The sequence below is a fragment of the Pseudophryne corroboree genome, chromosome 1, assembly GCF_028390025.1.
Source record: "Pseudophryne corroboree isolate aPseCor3 chromosome 1, aPseCor3.hap2, whole genome shotgun sequence".
Taxonomy (NCBI): Eukaryota; Metazoa; Chordata; class Amphibia; order Anura; family Myobatrachidae; genus Pseudophryne; species Pseudophryne corroboree.
This window is the reverse complement of record NC_086444.1, coordinates 872,435,428-872,445,993: the sequence shown is the minus strand read 5'-3', so window position 1 is coordinate 872,445,993 and position 10,566 is coordinate 872,435,428. Positions and strand designations below refer to the sequence as shown.

The 10,566-nt window shown below is 48.6% G+C and overlaps 1 protein-coding gene across 1 annotated transcript in view; it reads left to right on the top strand.

Moving 5' to 3' along the window:
* Nucleotides 1-607: 607 nt before the first annotated feature.
* Nucleotides 608-10,566, top strand: part of TBC1D2 (TBC1 domain family member 2) — a 139,434-nt gene continuing 129,475 nt past the window's right edge. The window contains exon 1 of the mRNA XM_063920049.1: nt 608-745. The gene's annotated coding sequence lies outside the window, so the exon portion shown is untranslated. The remainder of the gene's footprint in view (nt 746-10,566) is intronic.

Here is a 10,566-nt window from a genome sequence, read left to right as displayed (position 1 = left end):
CGTGTTAACCCATCGCTCTTATCCCAGAATCTATGGGTTAATGCGATAAACCGTGGGTTTACCATGCAACGAACTGGGCTTAAACTTGAATAGCTTTGGGAGTAAAAGCTCAATGTTATCTACCCATGACAAGCACCACAGCTAATTGAATATGCCCACACTGTAATTGTATTTACTTTATGGGAGTTATCCAATTAGCCGCAATTTTTTTTTTATTTTTTCACCAATTTTTATTATTCTCCCCATCCAATTAGTAAATTAACCGAGGCTAACTGGATACCCCCCTGTGTGTAACAAGACTGTCATGGAAAAGAGAAGTGTAAACTAGTATTGGGAAAGTAATAAAATACAGTGTGTACAATGCACATGTACGTAGATTCAGTAGTAATAATACGTTTTCCGGGGATTGCCTTTGGTGTTTCATAGTTATATCTGTTGCTGTACACATAAACAGCTTATAAAGTTTCTCAAGAGACTGAGAAGCAAATACCAATGAACCCTAGATTACACATACACAGTTCTGGATTACACAATAAGATAGGTCAGCAAGTACTGTACAGAGGAAGGAATATAATACACCCTCCCTTCATGCTGGGAGGATTTCCTCAGGGAGTCGTCATTGTGAATGGCCAAATAAATGTTCTGTACAACGCCGTCTTGAAAGCACCTGGGAGGAGAGACACGCGGGGAGGCTGTGAGCTACTGTAGGAAGACCTGTCGCCTGCTATCTTTCCGAGGGGCCGGGGTAAGGCACAGATCTTATCCGCAAGACTGCTCTGCTCTGTAATGGGTATAGCTGCTTCCAGGCACTCGCCTCCAGACAGTACATTCCTTGCCTGCATTACTCGTCTCCTTTACAGTGAAACTGTCACTATATAATTCCTACTTCAGTTTTAGGTCCTGAGATCATTTTTATTTTTGTCTAAAAAACAAACAGACATGTTATGCTGAATCCTGCTGGATTCTCGTTATAACCTATTCAGTCATACAGTTGGTCATAACCACACATATTATAAGTACATACTGAATCCAGTTATGTTTCTTCTGTATCCTGTTATCTTACTGTTTATACCAAACTCCATCTGGTTGTTGTTGTTGTTGTTGTTGTTGTTGTTGTTGTTTTTAACACCATGCAACCCGCACTATGGTGGTCATTCCGAGTTGATCGCTCGTTATTTTTTTTCTCGCAATGGAGCTATTAGTCGCTAATGCGCATGCGCAATGTCCGCAGTGCGACTGCGCCAAGTAAATTTGCTATTAAGTTAGGTATTTTACTCACGGCATTACGAGGTTTTTTCTTCGTTCTGGTGATCGTAATGAGATTGACAGGAAGTGGGTGTTTCTGGGTGGAAACTGGCCGTTTTATGGGTGTGTGCGAAAAAACGCTACCGTTTCTGGGAAAAACGCGGGAGTGTCTGAAGAAACGGGGGAGTGTCTGGGCGAACGCTGGGTGTGTTTGTGACGTCAAACCAGGAACGAAACTGACTGAACTGATCGCAGTGGCAGAGTAAGTCTCGAGCTACTCAGAAACTGCTAAGAACTGTCTATTCCCAAATCTGCTAATCTTTCGTTCGCAAATCTACTATGCTAAGATTCACTCCCAGTAGGCGGCGGTTTAGCGTGTGCAAAGCTGCTAAAAGCAGCTTGCGAGCGAACAACTCGGAATGACCACCTATGTTGCCTCGTTGTAAACCTTTACCAGGAAAGTCACCAAATGGTTCAGCATGCTTCTGTACATTTGCCTGTATACAGTATGTACTCTATCTAGCTAGCTTGCCTGTATACAGTATGTACTCTATCTATCTAGCTAGCTAGCTATCTATCTATACACACACGTTTAGGTTAAATTGGTTATGATTTACATAGTTTGTATGAGTATGTGTAGCTTTCTGTGTATAGGCATGTCACATTTACAAGCCCTGACGTAACTGCAGTAATATGACTAACAGAGTAAATATCTACATGCAGTATTATTCCTCACCTAGATCATAAAGTTCTGAATTTCTATGCCAGGGTCACACTGTCTTTGGGCTTGTGTACTTCATGTGCAGCATAACCCCTGTGGTTTGTGATAATCTTTGTGAACGGCCCTTTGTAATTTTGCCTTTTTTTTTTTTTTTTTTTAGCTATAGAAACAAATCACTAATAACAAAAAGAAAATAAAGGACTGTTATGGTATCCTAGAACATGATCTAGCATGTTGGCACTGGCGCTGGTTTAAAAAAGGCTGTGTTCCCTGCAGCAACCAATCAGTTAATTGCTCTCTTTTTAACCTACTCTGAAAAATGTCTTTCTCATTTGCACCCATTTTCATCCTGTTAAGGCTAATTTACACACCATTTAGAATGTGGGACTCTATTATCATATACACAAATACACATTGCTATCTGACAAGTTAATTTTGAGGTGTATGGCCCAGTGGCGGAACTAGCGAGCGGTGGGCCCAGGTGCGACAAAATGCTTTGCCCCCCCCATCCCATCCAAGTCCACCCCCTCACCCCTGGAGAGGATCTGGTGAGGGGGACCTGCTCAGGGCCAGAGAAATGGATACCTAGCAACAGTGCCGTAACTAGACATTTTAGCACTGTGTGCAAGAAATGGCATTGGAGCCCACCTCCATGTAAAACATGGGCAGTGCGCGTCCTAGGGGCGTGCAAAAATATAGGGGCGTGACTTCGTGGGGAAGGGGTGTGGCCACAAAATAATACCAATTCATATAACGGTGCACAGTAGTCTCCATTATTCAAATTACGCCGCACAGTAGCACCACTACACCAGGTAGAGCCCCTTTTACAACTTACGGCGGACAGATCCCCCTTTTTACACATTACGGCAGACAGCGACCCCTTTTTACACATTACGTCAGACAGCATCCCCTTTTTACACATTACGGCAGACTGCGTCCCCTTTTTACACATTACGGCAGACTGCGTCCCCTTTTTACACATTACGGCAGACAGCGTCCCCCTTTTCTCTTACGACCTAGAGGATGCTGGGGACTCCGTAAGGACCATGGGGACCAATAGACGGGCTCCACTGGAGACATGGGCACTAAAAAGAACTTTAGGTATGGGTGTGCACTGGCTCCTCCCTCTATGTCCCTCCTCCAGACCTCAGTTTAATACTGTGCCCAGAGGAGACTGGGTGCACTACAGGGAGCTCTCCTGAGCTTCCTGTAAAAAAGTATTTTGTCAGGTTTTTTATTTTCAGGGAGACCTGCTGGCAACAGGCTCCCTGCATCGTGGGACTGAGTAGAGAGAAGCAGACCTACTTCTGTGAGTTTCAAGGCTCTGCTTCTTAGGCTACTGGACACCATTAGCTCCAGAGGGAGTCAGAACGCAGGTCTCCCCTAGCGGTTCGTCCCGGAGCCGCGCCGCCGTCCTCCTCGCAGAGCCAGAAGTTAGAAGCCGGGTGAGTATAAAGGCAGAAGACTTCGAAGGCGGCAGAGGACAGAGCTTCACTGAGGTAACGCTGCGCGCCATTGCTCCCAACACATACACACACACACACAAACACACACAGCGCACACTGTGAGTGCAGGGCGCGGGGGGGGGGGGGGGCGCCTTGGGCAGCAATGCATACCTATAGAACTGGCTGTAAAGACACATTTATGTATTTTTAGAGTAATCCCCGCCAGTTTGTTGAAACAGAGCGGGACCGAAGCCCGCCACTGAGGGGGCGGGGCTTCTCCCTCAGCACTCGCCAGCGCCATTTTCTACACAAGCACACACTGAGAAGCTGGCTCCCCGGACTCTCCCCTGCTGATCTTCGGTGACAGAGGGTTTTAAAGAAGGGGGGGCACATAATTTGGCGCAGTGTATAGCGCTATATCTGGGTACATATTTTCTGTTTCCCAGGGTTATTGGCACTGGGTGTGTGCTGGCATACTCTCTCTCTGTCTCTCCAAAGGGCCTGGTGGGGAAACTGTCTCCAGATAGAGTTTTCCCTGAGTGTACGTGCGTGTCGGCATGTCTGAAGCGGAAGGCTCTCCTAGGGATGAGGTGGAGCGCATGAGTGTGGTATCTCCGTCGGCAACGCCGACACAGGACTGGATGGTTATGTGGAATATTTTAAATGCAGATGTGAATTTATTGCACAAACGCTTAGACAAAGTAGAGTCCAGGGATAGTTCAGAGGGTCATACCCTGCCTTTCCCTATGTCACAGGGGCCTTCTGGGTCTCAAAAATGCCCACAGTGTCGGTTCGAATCCAGTGTCGATTATGATGATGCGAGGTTGCAGGCAAAATTGGCAAAGAGTATTCATTATATGATTATTGCTATAAAGGATGTGCTGCATATTATTGATTACCCGGCGGTGCCTAATCCAAAAATCCACATGTTTAAAGAAAAGAAGCCTGAGGTTACTTTTCCACCCTCTTTTGAATTAAATTAGTTATTTGAGAGTGCTTGGGAGACTCCAGACAAGAAGCTGCAGATTCCCAAAAGGATTCTTATGGCGTATCCTTTCCCGATCAAGGACAGGATACGCTGGGAATCCTCCCCAAGGGTGGACAAAGCGTTGTCACGCCTTTCAAAAAAGGTGGCGCTACCCTCTCAGGATACCGCTGCCCTCAAGGATCCTGCTGACCGCAAGCAGGAAACTACCTTGAAGTCAATTTACACACATACAGGTACCTTACTCAGACCGGCAATAGCGTCGGCTTGGGTTTGTAGCGCGGTACTAGCGTGGACCGATACCTTATCTACTGATATGGATACCATGGATAAGGAAACTATTTTATTGACCCTGGGCCATATTAAGGATGCGGTCCTTTATATGAGAGAGGCTTAAAGGGATATAGGCATACTGGGGTCCAGAGCAAACGCCATGGCAATTTCTGCCAGGCGAGCGCTGTGGACCCGACATTGGTCGGGTAATGCCGACTCAAAACGTCATATGGAGGATTTGCCTTACAAGGTTGAGGAATTGTTTGGGGAAGGTCTCGCGGACCTAGTTTCCACAGCTACTGCAGGTAAATCATCTTTTTTACCTTATGTTTCCTCACAGCCTAAGAAAGCGCCACATTATCAGATGCAGTCCTTTCGGCCGCATAAATCCAAGAGAGCTCGGGGATCTTCCTTTCTTGCCAGAGGTAAGGGCAAGGGGAAAAAGCTGCCAATTATAGCCAGTTCCCAGGAACAAAAGTCTTCCCCGGCCTCTACTAAATCCACCGCATGACGCTGGGGCTCCGCGGGTGGAGTCCGCTCCTGTGGGGGCACATCTTCGTCTTTTCAGCCAGGTCTGGGTTCATTCTCAGGTGGACCCCTGGGCAATAGACATTGTGTCCCAGGGGTACAAGATGGAATGCGAAGAGGTGCCTCCTCGCCGGTTTTTCAAATCGGCACTGCCGACTTCTTCCCCGGAGAGGGAAGTGGTTTTGGCTGCTATTCAAAAGTTGTACCTTCAACAAGTGGTGGTCAAAGTTCCCCTGCAACAACAGGGGATGGGCTATTACTCAACCCTGTTTGTTGTCCCGAAACCGGACGGTTCGGTCAGACCCATTCTGAATTTAAAATCCTCAAACCTATGCTTAAAGAGGTTCAAGTTCAAGATGGAATCGCTCAGGGCGGTCATTGCAAGTCTGGAAGAGGGAGATTATATAGTGTCCCTAGATATAAAGGATGCATACCTTCATGTTCCCAGTTATCAACCTCACCAGGCGTTCCTGAGATTTGTGGTGCAGGATTGTCACTACCAATTTCAGACGTTGCCGTTTGGGCTTTCCACGGCCCCGAGAATTTTTACCAAATTAATGGCAGAGATGATGGTGCTCCTGCGCAAGCAGGGTGTCACAATTATCCCATACTTGGACGATCTCCTGATAAAAGCGAGATCGAGAGAACAGTTGCTGGACAGCGTATCTCTCTCCCTGAGGGTGTTACAACAACACGGTTGGATTCTCAATCTACCGAAGTCACAGTTAGTTCCAACGACCAGATTGCCTTTCTTAGGCATGATTCTGGACATGGAAAAAAAGAGGGTCTTTCTCCCGACGGAAAAGGCTCTGGAACTTCAGGGCTTGGTCAGGGACCTGTTGAAGCCAGACAGGGTGTCGGTACATCACTGCACTCGAGTGCTGGGAAAAATGGTGGCGTCTTACGAGGCCATTCCATTCGGCAGGTTCCATGCCAGGACCTTTTAGTGGGACCTTCTGGACAAATGGTCCGGGTCACATCTACAGATTCATCAGATGATCCGCCTGTCCCCCAGGGCCAGGGTGTCTCTCCTGTGGTGGCTGCAGAGTGCTCACCTTCTAGAGGGTCGCAGGTTCGGCATCCAGGAATGGGTGCTGGTGACCACGGACGCGAGCCTCCGAGGATGGGGAGCAGTCACACAAGGAAGAAACTTCCAGGGTCTGTGGTCAAGCCAGGAGGCTGGCCTACACATCAACGTTCTGGAGTTAAGGGCCATATACTACGGCCTTCGTCAGGCGGAGTCCTTACTTCAAGGTCAACCGGTTCTGATTCAGTCAGACAACATCTCATGTAAACCGCCAAGGCGGGACAAGGAGCCGAGTGGCTATGGCAGAAGCCGCACGGATTCTTCGTTTTGCATAGAGTCATGTAAGCGCTCTGACAGGAGTCTTCATTCCGGGAGTGGACAACTGGGAAGCGGACTTCCTCAGCAGACACGATCTGCATCCAGGAGAGTGGGGACTTCATCAGGAAGTCTTCGCAGAGATTGCAAGTCAGTGGGGACTGCCTCAAATAGACATGATCGTGTCACGCCTCAACAAGAAACTTCCAAGGTATTGCGCCAGGTCAAGGACCCTCAGGCGATTGCAGTGGACTCACTGGTGACACCGTGGGTGTTTCAGTCGGTCTATGTGTTCCCTCCTCTTCCTCTCATCTCAAAGATACTGAGAATCATAAGATGAAGAGGGGTTCAGGCGATTCTCATCGTTCCAGATTGGCCTCGAAGGGCCTGGTATCCGGATCTTCTGGAAATGCTCTCAGAGGATCCGTGGCCTCTTCCTCTCAGGGAAGACCTGTTACAACAAGGGCCCTGTCTGTTCCAGGACTTACCGCGACTGCGTTTGACGGCATGGCGGTTGAACGCAGGATCCTAGCGGAGAAGGGCATTCCAGAGGAGGTCATTCCTACTTTGATAAAGACAAGGAAAGAGGTGACATCGAAACATTATCACCGGATCTGGAGGAAGTATGTGTCTTGGTGCAAAGCCAAGACTGCTCCGGAAGAATTCCATCTGGGCCGTTTTCTCCACTTTCTGCAAACTGGAGTAAATTTGGGCCTAAAGTTAGGCTCCATTAAAGTTCAAATTTCGGCCCTATCCATTTTCTTTCAAAGGGAATTGGCTTCTCTTCCAGAAGTCCAGACTTTCGTGAAGGGAGTGCTGCATGTCCAGCCTCCTTTTGTGCCTCCAGTGGCACCTTGGGACCTTAACGTGGTGTTACGGTTCCTTAAGTCTCACTGGTTTGAACCGCTTCAAACAGTTGAATTAAAGTATCTCACTTGAAAAGTGGTCATGTTGTTGGCCTTGGCTTCGGCAAGGCGAGAGTCGGAGTTGGCGGCTTTGTCTCACAAAAGCCCCTATCTGATTTTCCATGTGGATAGAGCTGAGTTGCGGACTCGTCCTCAATTTTTGCCTAAGGTGGTTTCTTCGTTTCATATGAACCAACCTATTGTGGTGCCTGTGGCTACATGGGACGTGGAGGATTCCGAGTCCCTTGATGTGGTCAGGGCATTGAAAATCTATGTGGCCAGAACGGCTCGAGTTAGGAAAACAGAGGCTCTGTTTATCCTGTATGCTGCCAACAAGGTTGGTGCTCCTGCATCTAAGCAGACTATTGCTCGCTGGATCTGTAACACAATTCAGCAGGATCATTCTACGGCGGGATTGCCGTTACCGAATTCGGTTAAGGCCCATTCCACTAGGAAGGTGGGTTCTTCTTGGGCGGCTGCCCGAGGCGTCTCGGCATTACAACTTTGCCGAGAGGCGACTTGGTCGGGTTCAAACACTTTTGCAAAATTCTACAAGTTTGATACCCTGGCTGATGAGGACCTTGTGTTTGCTCAATCGGTGCTGCAGAGTCATCCGCACTCTCCCGCCCGTTTTGGAGCTTTGGTATAATCCCCATGGTCCTTACGGAGTCCCCAGTATCCTCTAGGATGTAATAGAAAATAAGATTTTAAACCTACCGGTAAATTTTTTTCTCGTAGTCCGTAGAGGATGCTGGGCGCCCGTCCCGGTGCGGACGACATTCTGCAAGACTTGTATATAGTTGTTGCTTACATAAGGGTTATGTTTTCAGTTGAATCAGTTTGGACTGAGGCTGTTTTGTTTCATACTGTTGACTGGTTCGTATAGTCCATGTTATACGGTGTGAATGGTGTGGCTGGTATGAATCTTGCCCTGGGATTCCCAAAATCCTTTCCTCGTACTGTACGTCTCCTCTGGGCACAGTTTCTCTAACTGAGGTCTGGAGGAGGGACATAGAGGGAGGAGCCAGTGCACACCCATACCTAAAGTTCTTTTTAGTGCTCATGTCTCCAGTGGAGCCCGTCTATTCCCCATGGTCCTTACGGAGTCCCCAGCATCCTCTACGGACTACGAGAAAAAGATTTACCGGTAGGTTTAAAATCTTATTTTTACACATAACGGCTGACAGCGTGCCCTTTTTACACATTACAGCAGACAGCGTCCCCCTTTTTACACATAATGGCAGACAGCGTCCCCTTTTTATACATTACGGCAGACAGCGTCCCCTTTTTACACATTACGGCAGACAGCGTCCCCTTTTTACACATTACGACAGACAGCGTCGCCTTTTTTCACATTACGGCAGACTGCGTCCCCTTTTTACACATTACGGCAGACTGCGTCCCCTTTTTACACATTACGGCAGACAGCGTCCCCTTTTTACACATTACGGCAGACAGCGTCCCCCTTTTTACACATAACGGCTGACAGCGTGCCCTTTTTACACATTACAGCAGACAGCGTCCCCTTTTTATACATTACGGCAGACAGCGTCCCCTTTTTACACATTACGGCAGACAGCGTCCCCTTTTTACACATTACGGCAGACAGCGTCCCCCTTTTTACACATTATGGCAGACAGCGTCCCCTTTTTACACATTACGGCAGACAGCGTCCCCCTTTTTACACATTAAGGCAGACAGCTTTCCCTTTTTACACATTAAGGCAGACAGCGTCCCCCTTTTTACACATTACGGCAGACAGCGTCCCCCTTTTTACACATTACGGCAGACAGCGCCCCCTTTTTACACATTACGGCAGACAGCGTCCCCTTTTTACACATTACGGCAGACAGCATCCCCTTTTTACACATTACGGCAGACAGCGTCCCCTTTTTACACATTACGGCAGACAGCGTCCCCCTTTTTACACATTAAGGCAGACAGCGTCCCCCTTTTTACACATTACAGCAGACAGCATCCCCTTTTTACACATTACGGCAGACAGCATCCCCTTTTTACACATTAAGGCAGACAGAATATATAGAAAGAAAGAGAGAGAGAATTATACTTAATGTCTCCGTTGGCAGTCAGGCTCCTCGGTGCATCTTCTTCTAGCAGAGATCCCGGGCAGGGGAGAAGGAAGGAGGGGGAGGAGGGAGCCGCAGCAGCGCAATGTAATTGGTGGAGGCGCTGCTGTCCCTTTCCTTCACCATAGGCTGTCCTCCGCTGCTGTGAATGTTGGAATGCGCTTCCCAGCATTCACAGTGGCGGAGGACAGCCTATGGTGAAGGAAAGGGACGGCAGCAGCAGCGCCTCCACCAATTACACAGCGCTGCTGCGGCTCCCTCCTCCACCCTCCTCCTTCTCCCCCGTGGCCGCTGCGCTTCTCTCCTCGGCGGCGGCTGTGTGCTGCGGGCGGCGGTTGCCCGCAGCACACAGCAGCATGTAATGAGTCAGTTTGACTCATTACATGCCGCGCTGCTTTGGGCCCCTGGACAGCGGCGGCCCCCAGTGCAAGGCACTGCTTGCACTGGCGGTAGTTCCGCCACTGGTATGGCCCCTTTCCTAGTCTGCATATTTACAGCCATACCCAACCCCACCTGAATATAGGCTTGTTAAACAGTGACTTAGGTGGATATTTCTGAAAGGTTGGAGTTAGATGAAGTACCAAACAACCAGCTTCTGTCATTTTACACAGTGAGGAGACTATTCATGAAGCAGTGAAAAGTGTGGAGAAGTGAACCTGTGGAGAAGTTGACCATGTCAACCAATCAACTGCTCCGTACAACTGTACAGTATGCAAACATTTAGAATTTGCATATAGTACAATTGTACGGAGCAGTTGGTTGGTTGCCATGGGCAACTTCTCCACAGTCTCACTTCTCCACACTCTTCATTGCTTCATGAATAGACCACTGTGTGCTTGAAAAATGTCAGGAGCAGGGCCCCTATCAGGAGGGGACTGGAGTCTTGGGCCTAGACAGAGAGGGGGGGGGGGCTTGATCCTGGTTCTAACTACCGATACCTGGAGAGGGGATGCGCTCAGTCATGTGACTGACTCCGGAATCCTGACTCCACTCGGGAGACCGGCGTCGGAAGGGTTAGTTTAGGGTTAGGCACTA